The sequence below is a fragment of the Lipotes vexillifer genome, unplaced genomic scaffold (genome assembly GCF_000442215.2).
Source record: "Lipotes vexillifer unplaced genomic scaffold, Lipotes_vexillifer_v1.1 scaffold751, whole genome shotgun sequence".
NCBI classification, from domain to species: domain Eukaryota; kingdom Metazoa; phylum Chordata; class Mammalia; order Artiodactyla; family Lipotidae; genus Lipotes; species Lipotes vexillifer.
Genome location: NW_006799727.1, coordinates 2,073,168 through 2,089,098, shown reverse-complemented (window position 1 = coordinate 2,089,098; position 15,931 = coordinate 2,073,168). Strand labels below are relative to the sequence as shown.

General features: G+C 44.6%; 1 protein-coding gene across 3 annotated transcripts in view; it reads right to left on the bottom strand.

Annotated features, from left to right (window-relative positions):
* The window catches only part of FOXN3 (forkhead box N3), a 403,658-nt gene that overhangs the window by 102,429 nt on the left and 285,298 nt on the right, over window positions 1–15,931 (bottom strand). The gene's annotated exons all lie outside the window — the stretch shown is intronic.

Sequence of the window (15,931 nt, the reverse complement as noted above, 5' to 3'; positions counted from 1 at the left end):
AGTAGATGCCCTCTCAATCCTCACTTATGTATGTATCTTGGGGTCAGCCTCAGTCTGGGCCATACACAGAAGCAGTGTGCTGGATTCAAACCCAGGGGCGTGCAATTTCTTTCTTTCATTTTGGCGGGGGGTGGGGGGAGTAGAAAAGAAGAGCTTTATTGCTTTGCCAGGCAAACGGTGCCACAGCGGGCTCATGCCCTCAGAACTGCACGGTCTGACGTAGAGGGGTAGCGAGGAGGTTTACGGTAATGATTCAAAGAGGGCGTGGTCAGCTCGTGGACATTCTTCTGATTGGTTGGTGGGGAGGTAAGTGGGAGTCCGCATGATCAACCTTCTGGTTCCAAGCAGTCTGGGGTCTACATGCTTGTGGGCAGCAGACAGTTAACTTCTCCCACCTGGTGGGGGGTTTAAGAATCTGCAAAACAGCTCAAAGTTATTGTTATGTGTATTCCTTGACGGGGAATAAGGACCCTGGCCTGAAGGCTGAACCACTGTTTCTTTTTTGTTGTCGTTTATTGTTTGTTTGTTTTAAATTTTTATTGGGGTGGGGCGTGCAATTCTAACTGCACCTAAGGAAACCCACTAAGCCCTCATGGTCGTAGTCGTTTCTAATTACGGAGTGCTTACTGTATACCAGGCATTGAGGTGACCCCATGTAAATCTTCCCCGTGACTTCGCCTGGTGGGTCTTACTTCGCATGTCACAGATGGAGGAACTGAGACTTGAATTCTCAACATCGCTAATCATTAGAGGAATGCAAATCAAAACTACGAGGTACCACCTCACACTGGTCAGAATGGCCATCATTAAAAAGTCTACAGATCACAAATGCTGGAGAGGATGTAGAGAAAAGGGAACCCTCCTACACTGTTGGTGGGAATGTAAATTGGTGCAGCCACTATGGAGAACAGTATGGAGGTTCCTTAAAAACTGAAAATAGAACTACCATACAATCCATCAATCCCACTCCCGGGCATATATCCGGAGAAAACTCTTAATTCAAAAAGATACATGCACCCCTATGTTCATAGCAGCACTATTCACAATAGCCAAGACATGGAAACAACCTAAATGTCCATCAACAGATGAATGGATAAAGAAGACGTGATACCTATATACAATGGAATATTACTCAGCCATAAAAAAGAATGAAATAATGCCTTTTGGAGCAACATGGATGGACCTAGAGATTATCATACTCAGTGAAGTAAGTCAGACAGAGAAATATGATATCACTTACACGTGGAATCTAAAATATGACACAAATGAATTTATCTATGAAACAGAAACAGACTCACAGACATCGAGAACAGACTTGTGGTTGCCAAGGGGGTGGGGTGGGGGAGGGATAGAATGGGAGCTTGGTATTAGCAGATGCAAACTATTATATATAGGATGGATAAACAACAAGGTCCTACTAAGTAGCACAGGGAGCTATATTCAATATCCTGTGATAAACCATAATGGAAAAGAATATGAAAAAGAATGTGTGTGTGTGTGTGTGTGTGTGTGTGTGTGTGTGTGTATAATACATATAACTGAATCACTTTGCTGTACAGCAGAAATTAATACAACATTGTAAATCAACTATACTACAATAAAATAAATTTAGAAAAAAAATAAAGAAAAGCTGGGATTTGAGGCCAGGACTGGTGCCAGTGTGATAAGAAAGAAGCATCCATTTTATATTACTGCTTTTGATTATGCAATGCCCTTTGGGATTTCTTTCCTTCCTTTCCATACCTCCGAGCATACCAGGAAGAGAAGGGGAGTTTAGTCCAATTTGAAAGGATGGCAGAAAAGGAGAGCTGGCCTGGCCTGGGGAGGGCTGCTTTTGCCACCAATCTGCCCTGTGACCCAGAGATCCTGGACTCCCTGGGCCCAGCTTACCTGTCTGCTCACTGAGGGTGTGGCCAGCTGGGTGTCTGGGAAACCTTCCAGCTCCGAAATTCCATGACTCTAGCTGGTTCCTGCATAAACGCACCAAGTGCAAACTGGAGGCCTGTGTGATTTGTGGCACTCCGCTGGTATCGCCAAAATAACAGTCCCGAATACAAAATTACCTTGTTCCGAACAAGGAAGCAAGTACTTTTTAATTAGACAAGAGGGGAGGATGAAGACAAATTAGGGCAGAAAAAACATGCTAAGTCACGTAAGAGACACACGCAGACACTCCCACAACTTAATTTTGTACTATGATGCGACCCCAAAACTAAGGGTGCGTACTTTCTTGCACTATCACTGAGGTAAAAATAGCAGCACACCTGATGTAGGGTATGAACATAAGCCACACTACTGATACGTCAAAGCCTGGTATAAATGACTACAGGAGTGAAGAAAGTCCTTCAGAAATATTTATAGGCAGACGTCAGAGATAGTGCGGGTTCGGTTCCAGACCACCGCAATAAAGCAGATATCGCAAAAAAGCTAAGTCACAAGAATTTTTTGGTCTCCCAGTGCAGATAAAAGTTATGTTTACATTCTACTGTTGTCTCTTAAGTATGCAATATGTTAACTAAAAAATACTTCATTGCTAAAAAATGCTAACCATCATCTGGGCCTTCAGCAAGTCGGAGGAATAACATCAAAGATTACTGTTCACAGATCATCATAACATATATAATAATAATGACAAAGTCTGAAGTATTGCAGGAATTACCAAAACACAGAGACATGAAGTGAGCAAATGCTACTGGAAACAACTGTGTCAATAAAACTGCTTGATGCAGGGCTGCCACAGACCTTCAATTTGTAAAAAACAGTATTTGCGAAGCACAATGAAGCAAAGTATACTTGTACCGTGCAGACTCTCAACAGTTAAACTAATCACAATCAGAACGTGCAGGTACTTAAGCTTTGCTGAAAAACAGAAAGCATACTGTAATATTGTCTTAACTCTTTGGGGAAAAACAAATACAGACATATCTGAGATTCCCTCTGTCCCTGAAATAGGGGAGTATCACAGCCTTTGGCTTGGGAACACACAAGACAAAATCTAGGTCTGAGTAGTAACAGAAAAATGACGCTATGGTTTTTTTATTATTATTATTTTTACAACACATTCTTAGAAGATTTGAAAATTTAAGAGGCAGCATTAGCCACTTAGACAGTATTTACAAAAGGGCCGATGGAAAGACTTAGAGTTTAACTGAAGATAACAAATGGTTCAGTGGTCTGACAGGCTTTCCTGAACACCTTAATCATTTCAACAAATGCTACAGAGGAAGGGTCCTCTCTTCTAAGTCAACCTTCAAGGTACAGCCACAATTCTATGTGCTATCAGTTGAAAAAGATCTTGGTTATTTCCTATTCCACTGGAAGCTTACAAATCTCAGTGTAACTGGCCTGGCATGTTTTTATTTTTCTTTTTAATTGAGATACAATAGATGTGTAACATTATATTAGTTTCAGGCGCACAATATAATGATTTGATATTTGTGTATATTGTGAGATAATCACCACAGTAAGTATAGTTAATCTCCATCACCACACAGTTACAATTGTTTTTCTTGTGATAAGAACTTACGATCTACTCTCTTAGCAGCTTTCAAACATACAATGCAGTATTATTAAATAGTCGCCATGCTGTACACTACACCCCAAGGCTTTTTAATTTTATAACTGGAAGTCTGTACCTTTTGACCCTTTCACCCATTTTGTACCCCTACCACCCTGACCCTGGCCTGCTTGTTTTTAAATCTCAAAAGTTTTCAAACACGTTTTCTCCACGAGCAAAATGCTTGCTAGGAAGTTTCAAGGTTTAAATAATGATTTCTAGATCAATTACTTTACCGATGTATTTATCCATCAAGAAACTATGATGGAAAGCAAAACCACTTTTGTTTAGGTAAACTTTTACACTTTTACATGAGTCTCCTATGTGTTTTGGCAAAGATCTACTCAAAATTTTTGATAAAGAGCTTTCCTTTTTTTTCTAATGTCACTTATAGTCACATAGATCCATCTTAATCTACATTTAAGAACCTAACTCTCCGGTTACGAGTGTTAAAAAATAACAACCCAGTCTCGGAAAAGATGGACATTACAGTAATCTTTGCCAGCTGGCACGTTCAAAATGGAATCTAAATATTGTATTAACAATATCAATAAAAAGCAGGTTCAGTGGGCCTTAATAAAACATGCCTGAATTGTGAGAGAAATTCTCATTATTTTGTTTCACCCAGCTTTAATTTAATACACTGATTTAATAAAATCTATGACAATCTCATTTTTTGAATCATGTAAGAATTCTGAGGTTCACTACATATGCATAAAAAATAATCTGAAATCAAGCAGGTGTAATGAAATTTTTGGTGCCGAATCATCTTTGAAACTTTTGACTGAAGTAACATATACCCAGCAAAGTCCACATATGTGTCCAGCTCAGTGAATTTTTACAAACAATCTACCCAGGCAACCAGCACCCAGGTAACCAAACTGGCACCTCAGGAGCCCCCTTCTACCCCCTCCAGTCACTACCTCACACCCCAAGGAGAACCGTAACTTGATTTCTCTCTGCCCACCATCCCTGTGAGCTCTGGCTGGGGCAACACTAAGCCCAGGTGACCACACCGTCAGGACCACAAAGCACTGGCTTGCACGTGATTTAATTTACTTCTTGAGAGCTAGGTGGTAAGCTCCTGATCTTACAGATGGAGAAACAGAAGCTCAAGGCTGAGTATCTGAGCAAGCCAAGAAGAACATACGTAAATGAATGTGCAGGTGTGTGTGTGTGTGTGTGTGTGTGTGTGTGTGTGTGTGTGTATGTGAGAGAGAGAGAGAGAGAGAAAGAGACAGAGAGAGAGCAAGCGAGAGATTGATTATGAGGGACTGTCAGAGTCAGTATTCAAAGTCAGGTCCCTCCAATGCCAAGCTCAGTTTTGCAGCACAAAAGCTATTCTAGACGATCCCATTTTTCTCCCAATTCATTGATTCACATGTCCAACAAATGCCATTTGTAGTTAATGTCCTTATATAGAGAAGAACTTATCCCACCCCGAGCCCCCCCCTTACCCTCAACACACACACACACACACACACACACACACACACACACAGTATGGCGGTTTTTGACATGAAATCCATTTTCTCACTCAGCATCTTATCTTCCCCTCACTATATTTTGGATTGTGAACAATTTTGAGACTCATAAGAGGTATCTTAATTTTAAGAATTAAGTTGGAAACCAGCAAGTGAAATTGAAAAGGCTCCATCTCTGGTTCTGAACTGGATTTTCATTACCCAAGTACTCTTCAAATTACCCCCATTTAAGATGTGATTATTATTATTTTTCCTAAGTAGACTGGGTAATGAGAGAAGTGCAAAGCATCCCAGCCTAATGGTATGTGAGGTTCTAACACCTCTCTCACCTGCCCAGTCGCCCCGCACACCTCACCTCCACCCAAGCTACTCCCGGGTCTGCCCCTCCTCTCACCTCTTCAGCAAAGCTGCCTGCATCCTTTTCTGGCTTCAGCCCAACGATGACCACTATGATCCAAGTCACCCTGACCACCTTCTGCTGTGATCATGTGGTATGATGGGTACCATCCTGCAGGAGCTTCCGGTGTTTATGACCCTTGGCTCTTAGTTCTTGACCCCTCCTTATACGGCTGGCTTCCAGATTTAAATTGCACCACCCAGGCCAATGCCACTATCTAGCCACTCCCTTCACCTCAGCGTCAAACCAATCTTCTGCTACCTTTCTCAGGATCTCCCCACAATTCTGCCCGGAACACTTTTCTTTCATCTCCCCATCTTCTCTCCTGCAGTGAATGAGGGAAGCTACCTGAAACGGACATGGTGACTTTCCCATCTCCATCCTGGATCATGGTATCTCACCACTGCTTTCGAAGCCATGTACGTCGCATATGACTGTCTGTGCACTTGTTAATGACTTGTGCCTTTGGGGTGGGTTTCATGACTTTGTAAACTTGGCTAAGTGAGCGTTTCCGCCATTGATGTAATACGACGCATCTTTGGTACTGAGGCCCGGAGCGACACTGTGATGGAGAAGGGCACAGTGGGCAGAGTCCATATGGGCAGATTTAGGAGCTGTAGGGCCAAGAGCCTTGCACTGCACAAGCAGCACCCCTCAGCGAAGTGTTCCCTGACTCCTGACTTCCTCCCCCCAGAATCTGAGCCTTTCTGCAGTGGCACAAACCACCCAGGCTTCTTAGTGGTTCTGTCTCCCAGCTAGACTGCGATGTCACGTCTAGGGTACCTGGCACATTGTAGGAAATCAAGGAATGTTCGTGAAATATATGCATGTAATTCACTATTATGGGCTGAATTGTGTCCCCCTCCCCAAATTCATACGTTGAAACTCTATAATCCCCAATATGACTGAATTTGGATACAGAGCCTTTAAAGAGGTAATTAAGATTAAATGGGAAGTAAGGGTGAGGCTCTAATGCAACAGGACCCTAACAGGGCCTGAATCCGATAGGACTGGGACTGGTGTCCTTCTAAGAAGAGGGAGAGACCAGAGGAAGCACACGTACAAAGAAGAGGCCATGTGAGGACACAGTGAGAGGGTGGCCACCTTCTTTCTCTCCTTTATCACCAATGAGGCAAGTCTGGTGAAAGTAATGCATTCCACCGACCCCCACTTTGCCAGGAAAGGTGAATGTCATCATTGCCTAAGATCCTGGGCCTCTGCGAAATTACTTAACTTGACCGACATCACCATATGCCCCGAGACCTTGGCACCTGTACACCCGTGGATGATGGCCCTTCTCGTGCAAAGAAAGCTGGAAGAGTCTCAAAGGGGAAGATGTGCACTCCGCCTTTGACCTTCCACTTGATGGCCACGAATACTTGCATATGTGACCTAACACTTTCTTGTCCATTGTCTCGTTTCTTAAAATGGTTGTGTGGTTGTCATGGACAGTTCCTTTCCCCCTCTTTGGGAACTGACCCTGACTTGCAATCTGGAGACCCTTCCATCTCCCCATCCATCCACGTGCTTCCAAGTGACGCTTCCACCTCCCCACCGTGTAACCCAACCTGCGCCTCCCATTCCTCGGATTACAGTGCTGGTTCCAGATGGTCATGTGATCCAAGCTGGTCTAATTACAGTGCTGTTCGTAACTTCTTCGGGGAACGCTGGGAAAACGCTAGAGTCAAAGTTTGTAGCCCAAGAGGCTGCAGGCAGCCACTTTGTAAATTCAATCTGAGCCTCTCTGAGCCTATTCCCACCAAAGGCAAAGCTGAGCTGGGGGACAGAGAGAATAGGTATTATTATTACCATGATCCTGCTTTGTTTGTTTAACTCAAGTCACTCCAGAAAGCTCTCCGAGCTCATCTTCTTTCAAATGACAGCCAAACCACTAAGTCGGCCTCCTAGGACAATGGGGAGGTTGGAATTTCACCGACACACAGAAATCATCAGTGATATATATTTAGCTGAATGGATGCTATTCACTTATCGAGATCCTTTATTAGTCAGGACTCTTGGATGTACACATACACACACAGACAAAAACACCCACGTCAAGCTGGGTTAAGTAAAATGGAGAAGTTATGAGCTCATCTAATCGAACCACAGGAAGGACTGTAGTAGAGTGGTCCCTTGTCTCTGCTTCTTTGCGCTGGTGCCATTTCTTGTACACTGGTCAATTCTACTGATACATGGAAGGCCTTGTGATCATAGCACATCCTTTAGAGCTCCCATACCCAACAGAAGAAAGACCAGGGCAGAACTCTGGCCTGGGCTCGGTCATGTGCCTGTCTCTCAACCAATCGCCGAGGCCAGGGAGCTCCTGTAAAAAGTTGGCGCCTCTCATTTGTAATATTAGGTTGCAATATCATGTTGGGGGGAGCGAACAGTGGGCCCCACAAGAGAAGAAAGATGCCACTGATGCCCTGATAGGGCTACTGGTACCCATGCCGTCCCCGTGAGCACCCCAATTAGGGTCCACAACAGCTGCAAAAGTTTAAAAGTGAAAACTTCATTCATAATTGTTTCATTTCCCAACCATGGCAAAACTTAAAAAAGCAAGTCTCTCAAAGTCTGAGAAATATGGTACACACAAATGATAAATACAGAACTGGCCTTTCTATATGTCACAGGCTTTTTGTCTCTTGTCACAATGTCCTCAGAATCTTGTCCAACGTATAGGAAATGACTCCATAGCCAAGACACTGGGTTAGAGTAGCCCTACTGGCAGGTGTCATCAGGCACAGACCCGTGGTTCTCACACCTCCCTGCAAGGTGTATCCAATAAGCAGAATGCGATCATCCTGAGCATGCCGCATAAAAAAAAAAATATCACAGCCCAAAGAGGGGCCAACCATGTGCACTACAGTGACCATGAAGCAGGGGACAAGTTCAACGGGATCCTTTAAACAAAGTTCTAAAGTTCTTTATCACTGCAAGCATGTCTCTCCTTCTTTCTCTCCCTCTCCCTCCCTCCCATCTTTGAAACGCATCTTTGCAAGTAGTTCGTATTCTGGCACCATCAAGACACTAAGAGGAAGAAACAGGAATACAGATCACAAACTATTCCAAACCATCCCCAAGGAAACTTCTTTTTCTGTGTCACATTTCTGCAAGATCTTAGTCACTCAAAAGCGTCCGTGAGAACAGCTGGTGAGGGCTCAAGTCCTCCTCCTGTGCATATCTTGTGGACATTTGCCTTCATGGAGCAGGAGCTTCTGAGAGGCTGAGAACAGTCTTAAACATTCCTGAAGATATAACATCAGTTCAACTGGGCAAGGATTTTTTTTTTTTTATGTTGTTGTCTGGGGGTGGAAGGAATTGAAAACCTTAGGAAATTGCAGAAATGCTATCATAAACATAATGAATCCTATTTACTGAACACAATAATCACCAGGCACTGTGCCAGCCCTGTACATACACTATTGTAATTCTCACAAAATCCCATGAAGCACTACGATCTGTCTTACTGGCTGGAAAGGCTCGAACAATCGGATAAGCTGCTTGAAATCACGCAGCTGGTGGACGGCAGAGGTCGGCCTTTGTACCCAAGACTGGCCAGCTCCAAGATCCATACTATTCTCTCCCAGTCATGCTGCCTCCCCTGGAGGGAAAGTAGTGGCCATGGCAGCTACACCTGGAGCACCTACTAAGTGCCGGGGACAATACACAGATTGTCATCTAATCTTCACATATAATTATACGCATCTTGCAAGACTGGTATTTTTGCATTTTACAGCAGTTCAAAGAAGTTTACACAACTTTCCCAAAGTCAGACAGCAATTAGGCAGCAAGGCAGGGAATGGATCCAGGTAGGCCTGAATTGAAAACTGAGGTCTTTTATCCTCATACATCTTTTGTGGGATGGAAACACCAGAGGAAGAGGGGCAGGGGGTTGGCAGGGGAGTCACATCTACACACACACACACACACACACACACACACACAGAGCCATACACTCCTGACCTATCACATGCACTGCAGCCAGTACTACCCAGGAGTTCTGAGCCACACCTTTCGGTTGTCAAGGGAACCAAACAAGAACACAAACTTGACCTCTTGCAGTTTACAGGTGGATGCTTTTAAGTTCACTTCTGAAACTGTAATGTGAACATTTCCCTTAGTCTACTCTAAAAAATTCTTCATTGTAAGCCTCTTGGCAATTGTATTGAAATATTTCTAAACTTCCATCCAGGTACGGTTAAACAGGACTTCAAGGGGGCTGACTTTTTCAATTGTATTTTAAGATTGAGCACTTTGATAAAAGCAGGCTCTGCAGTACAATACGATCCAAAGTTGTCTAATCTTTTTATTTTATCATCTATATGATACAATTTAATAGACAAGAAAAACACTTTTAAATGCTCCAAAAACTAAACTATAAGGAAATATTCCTGTTGCTGAATTGTAATCCGTGTAAAACTATCTCTATCTCTCTATTTCCTAGTATAAAATTCAGATACACTCAAATAAAATATTCATTCTGTTAAGAATTACGCCCTCTCATTGCATTAATCTTTGAATGACTAATTTCAGGATTTCCCTTTCTCTTTCCTCAGCCTTTAAAATATCTTAAAGTTAGCTGTTTACAATAGTCATGTGAGGGGACAAAAGAAGAAAGGAAGCCTCTTAACTACTCAAACAAAAGAAGACAAGCATTCACTTCCATCTTTTTGTCTCATCGTTATAAATTGCTTTTAAGCATTATAACTGGATTCTCCCCAGCCCCAGTCTGCAAAACACAGCAGACTGTCTGTCTAAACACCTAAAGTGCAAAGCTGTTTAGAAATATTGATGCCATTTTGAGCCAAAGATGAGTGTGAGTCCAGGTTTCTGATCCTGGCTCTGTGACCCTGAGCAGCACAATTGCTCCAGGCCTTATTTTTCCCATCTGCAAAACGGGAGTAATAATACCTAAGGCATAAAGCTAATATAGGAATAGTGTAAAGAATATATACAGCCAGACACATAAGGTCACTTACTGTCTGATTCCATTTACGTGAAACGTCCAGAATAGGCAGGTCCATAGAGACAGAAGATGAGCGGTCGTGCCCCGAAGGCCCTAGTGCCACTTTAATCATCAGAGCCCACAGGTGGCTTTTCTTCAGCCCCATCCATCCCCTCCATGCCCCCACTGGCTTCTCTGCAGAGTGGATGCTGTTGCCCAGTCCCCTCTCTCTGAAACTCTTGCCCTTCATTGCAGTGATTTCCTCCAGTTTCTGACTAAGCGGCTTCTTTGATGTCATGGTTGCTTGCTGTCAGCTGCACTCCTCTTTCTATCACAAATCTAGGTCTTCAAGATGGAGCTTTTCCCTCTTTTTCATTCTATAACCCCCTGAAAATCCCATCTAGGCTCGTAACTTCCACGGTCATTTCTGGATTGACAACTTCTAAAATTCCCTCTCCGGCCTTGTCCTCCATCTCCTAAACTCCTGCCCCAGTTTCCACCTTCCTCTGGAAACGGCAGAACCAGCCGGCACCCACCCACCCGGCAGGGGCCTGGCCCAGAGGAAGCGCTCCATGCCAGGTCCCTGGTAAAGCTGGCAGTTCCTGCTGGCTTCCCTATTTCTATCTATAGGGCCGAGTGCAACACTGGATTTTCATGAAAAGGGTTTCTATGGACAATGGTACAGAGACTGGCTGAAATTAAAGTCAGATAGGAAAACACAGGCTATCTGGCTGGTGCTTTCTCAGAGTCCATGCCAGGCTGCAGACACTGGGAAGTTGGGGCAAATCTGGATTCCCAAGAGACAGTGAAGGGCTTCCCTGGTGGCACAGCGGTTAAGAATCTGCCTGCCAATGCAGGGGACACGGGTTCGAGCCCTGGTCCGGGAAGATCCCACATGCCGCGGAGCAACTAAGCCCGTGCATCACAACTACTGAGCCTGCGCTCTAGAGCCTGTGAGCCACAACTACTGAAGCCCACGCGCCTAGAGCCTGTGCTCCGCAACAAGAGAAGGCATCGTGATGAGAAGCCTGCACACCGCAATGAAGAGTAGCCCCCGCTCGCCACAACTAGAGAAAGCCCACACACAGCAACGAAGACCCAACACGGCGAAAAATAAATAAATAAATAAAAATAAATTAAGGGGAAAAAAAGACAGTGAAGGTCAGAATTCTATCAAAGGCTTCTTCTAAAATTGCATTTCCTGAGTCAAAGACAAATACTGTATGATATCACTTACATGTGAAATCTAAAAAACACAACCAGCTAGTGAATATAACAAAAAAGAAGCAGACTCAGATGTAGAGAACAAACCAATGGTTACCAGTGGGGAGAGGAAAGGCGGGAGGGGATTAAGAGCTATAAACTATTAGGTACAAAATAAACTACAAGAATATACTGTATAGCACAGGGAATACAGCCAATGCTTTATAATAACTATAAATGGATCATAAGCTTTAAATATTGTGAAGCACTATACTGTACACTTGCAACATATAATATTGTACAACAGCTACACTTCAATAAAAAAAAACGATGGGGGTAAAAGTAAAATAAAACTGCATTTCCTTACAGTTTTAAACTAACTTAAGAGCATGTTCTCCGTGACCACACAGAACTTGAGTGATGAGAAGAACAGAGCAGCAGCCGTTTAACTTCACTTGATGGTAAACAAAAATAGCCAGGTGACTTTACTACTGTATTACATAAATATCTTTACAAATAACTCAGGGCAGAACAATAAGACAAACAGGCCAAGAGATAAGAGCTCCTCCGGAAAACCAAAGGGCTTCTGCAGGCCAAACAAAGACAGAAGGCAATTAGCACTGGGGGGAAAAGTAGAGAGGTTTTTTTGTTTCCTTTCTGTTGCTTTTTTTGTTTTTTGAAACGGGTGTGCCTGGGGGCAAGAATCAAGAGATTTATGCATTAGGTGGATGCCCTCTTTGCAAAATGGACAAAAGAGTCAGCTTGTGGAGCAGATTAGATGAAAGAAGCCAAAGAGCCCAGAGGCTGCAAGCAAATGGGAAAGAAATGCGTAGGGGAGGGGCAGGGTAAACCGGAACAAAACCTTCAATCTGTGTCTTGATGGAGAAAAAGAAGGAAGCGCCTGAACTAGAGACCCAAGCCATGCAGACACCCTGGTTCTATCAGAAAGGAAACACTGGCGAGGCTGGCAGTGTGAGTGGACATCATGCAAAGGAAAGGCTTCTGGGAGACCGCTCCTTTAAGGAATTTTGGAACGTTTCACCCTGAATACAGGGGCCAGGATTAACGGGCATAGAGTCAAAGGTTAACTCCACTCTTTATTAAGTGTTTGTGAGGTGCCAGGCCAGGCACTGGGCTGGACAAATGTTTTCACGTTCACACCCTCCTTAAATCTCTGCAGAGATTCTGGGGAGCACAACTCGTAGCCCCATTTTACAGACAACTGAAACTGAGGCCCAAGGTCAAACAGCTGGTGCCCAAAGAGAGAGGGATTTAAACCTGGGCTGATGTGGCGCTGAATCTGTGCTCTTTTGCGTGGTTATCTATGCACCTGCTGGGTATGTACAACTGTACAGCAAGGGGTATAACTCAGTCTTTGTGAGCTGGGGGAACCTCACAAGGAAGCAGTCCTATTTGAAAGGAATCTGGTATAAAGCGATGAACAAGTTGTCTTTCAGATCCACATACAAATCCAATAGGATCGGGGTATCCTGTCTTTTGCCCTGTTCTGAGAATCAGTAGACCCAACAAATGGACAAGGGAAATTTGAGCAGAGAAGAGAAATAACACAGGGACACCACATTCAGAGGATGTTAGCCCTGTTTTCCTAAGAGTCATAGTTTTGTAAAATGTTATAATAACTAACTCTGGGAATTTAGCCTGTTCTCAGGGCTTTACTGATATGAATTCATTGAGTCCTATAAGAACCCCATACGGCAAGCATGTTTATTATTATCCCCACAGAGAGGGTTAAGCCAGGTGCCCACGAGGCCAAGATGGGTCCTTTCCAAGTTGTCCAAATCTGTAGTACGTTGCCTCCCTACGATCCACGAGAAAGGGATCGTTCAAGGGTCAAGATGTAGCCAGGCAGCCATCACCCTGTTTCCTCTCCATGGGCCATCTGCTGACACTGCTGACTGAAGGTGGCACTCCTCCTGCTGAGCTACGCCTCGAAACCATTTTGACCCACTTTACTATATTTCATTTCTTTTCATTTTTTTTTTTTTTTGGTCGCACCATGCAGCATGCAGGATCTTCCCCGACCAAGGATCAAACCTCTGTACCCTGCAGTGGAAGCACGGAGTCTTAACCACTGGACCACCAGGAAAGTCCTCGACCCACTTTAGGGAAGTTGTTAGTATGGATCATCAGAGCTGTAATCCACAGGAAACCCCTGCCACTCCTGAGGTCCGCTCCTTAATTCACAGGCAAGAACATGAAACCCTAGGGATGCCTAAGTTTTGCCCAAGGTCAGAGTTTACCAAGTGGCAGAGCTGGGACCACAGCCAGGTCCCCTCACTGGTAATCCAGGGCTCCTTTCCACGAGATCTCGTTTCTGATATACTGACTACTTGCTGCTGAGCCTTTCACAGCCCCAAACAAAACCAAAGGGAGGTACTGCATACATTTTACCAGAAAAAACCCACTGCGGAGCTGTGGGAGAGAGTAAGCCGTAAGGGTTGTGGAGAGTGGGCGATACGTAATAGGACTCCCAGGAAAGTAAGTGCATGAAGCCGGCCTAGAACTTGGGAAGCTGGCATTCCCCAAAGCAGGTCATCTACTGGGCATAATCAACTTCCTGCATGTTTCACACCAGTGGCAAGCACATCTGTGCGCTCATGGGGACAACGTGCATCTGACAGCAGAAGAGCTGGTTTCCTTTCCCCTATCTGCTCTCAGGCCTGCGGCAGCTCAGTCCCACTCTGTGCACTGAAAAGGCCTGGAAGGTCTTCTTTCCATTTCATTAGCTCATCCAGGGGGCTGTCAGAAGTGAAAAGAAACAAGCATCTGCTATGCGTGTTAGGGAATTTATTTGAATTCCACCCCTGCACCCTATGGGAATAGAGTTAATAATAATTAGTGGCCCCATACAGGAGGGATAGAGAGGAGAAAAGTGGAGGGAGGGCCTGGAAGGCTGGCAGGGGGTTGGTAACTGGGCCGGTCTGCATGACCTGTGGTGGCATCAGGGCTTGAGCTGCTTTGCAAGAAGGGTTGGGACGTGTGGTCTGACCCCAGGACGGGCGGTCAGTGGTAGAGGGGGCAGGCCCTGGGCCTCCCAGGGAGGTTCCAACCTAATCCAGTGCCTGACACACAGAGACAAAGACTAATGAAATGCTTGCAGGTGGGGCAGTGTGGGTAGGCCCAGACGGTCAGCTGGCTCAGAGCTGTAAAGGCAGAAGCTTTTCTCTGAACAAAACTCCATGGGGAGCTCGGAGGCCTATAAAGCCTATGAAGGCCAAAGCAGGGCAGACATGGTGGATCGGATGGGCAGCAGCTCGTAGCAACTCTTAGTAGAAGAAATGATGCAACCAAGAGCAGCGATGCCATGCGTAGCTGTGGGATGCACCCTCCAGGGAGCAGACGCTGAAGGGTCAGACCAGAGGTGAGGAATGTCTTTAATTAGGAATCACTGACTCATTAAAATAATTCATCCAAGGGTGATGTTTAAATAAAGTAACCTAATTTTAAGTTTGATGGGTGAAGGGAATATGTGTGTCTATGTGGCAGAAGGAGAGGGGGGAGTTTGGGGCCAGGGAGTTTGGAAGAAAACTTAAAATAGTTTACTGGTTTTTTTTTTTTTGCGGTACGCGGGCCTCTCACTGTCGTGGCCCCTCCCATTGGGGAGCACAGGCTCTGGACGCGCAGGCTCAGCGGCCATGGCTCACGGGCGCAGCCGCTCCGCAGCATGTGGGATCTTCCCGGACCGGGGCACGAACCCGTGTCCCCTGCATCGGCAGGCGGACTCTCAACCACTGCGCCACCAGGGAAGCCCAGTTTACTCTTTTAATTAAGAAAATAAGAGATATTATAACCTAAGAAATTTTAAAATGTACTTCACAAGGACAGTCTACTCAATGCTCTGTAATGGCCTATGTGGGAAAAGAATCTACAAAAGAGTGGCTATGTGTATATGTATAACTGATTCACCTTGCTGTACACCTGAAACTTACACGACATTGTAAATCAACTATACTCCAGTAAAAATTAAAAAAAAAAAAGATGGTTAAAAAAATGTATTTCACACACAGAGACTGCCACCAAGACACACAGAGACAGGCAGAGGGGACAGTTGGGGACACCTGTCAGGTGGCCACTCCTGAGAGCTCTGAATAAGCCACACTCATCTGTTGGGCCCCATCCTGGGTCCCCTTTTAACGAAGGGTTTGTCCCCTTCTGGCAATCAGCTAGGTTACTATTGTACAAGATCTGAAGTGCTCTCTACCCACTGAAACTGCTAACATACTAAAATGTCTCTAGCAGCCTAAATGGCATTTAAAATCAAATAAATACTGTGAATTGATGAAATGACCAATTATGTTAAGTACCCATGCCTGGTGTAATCC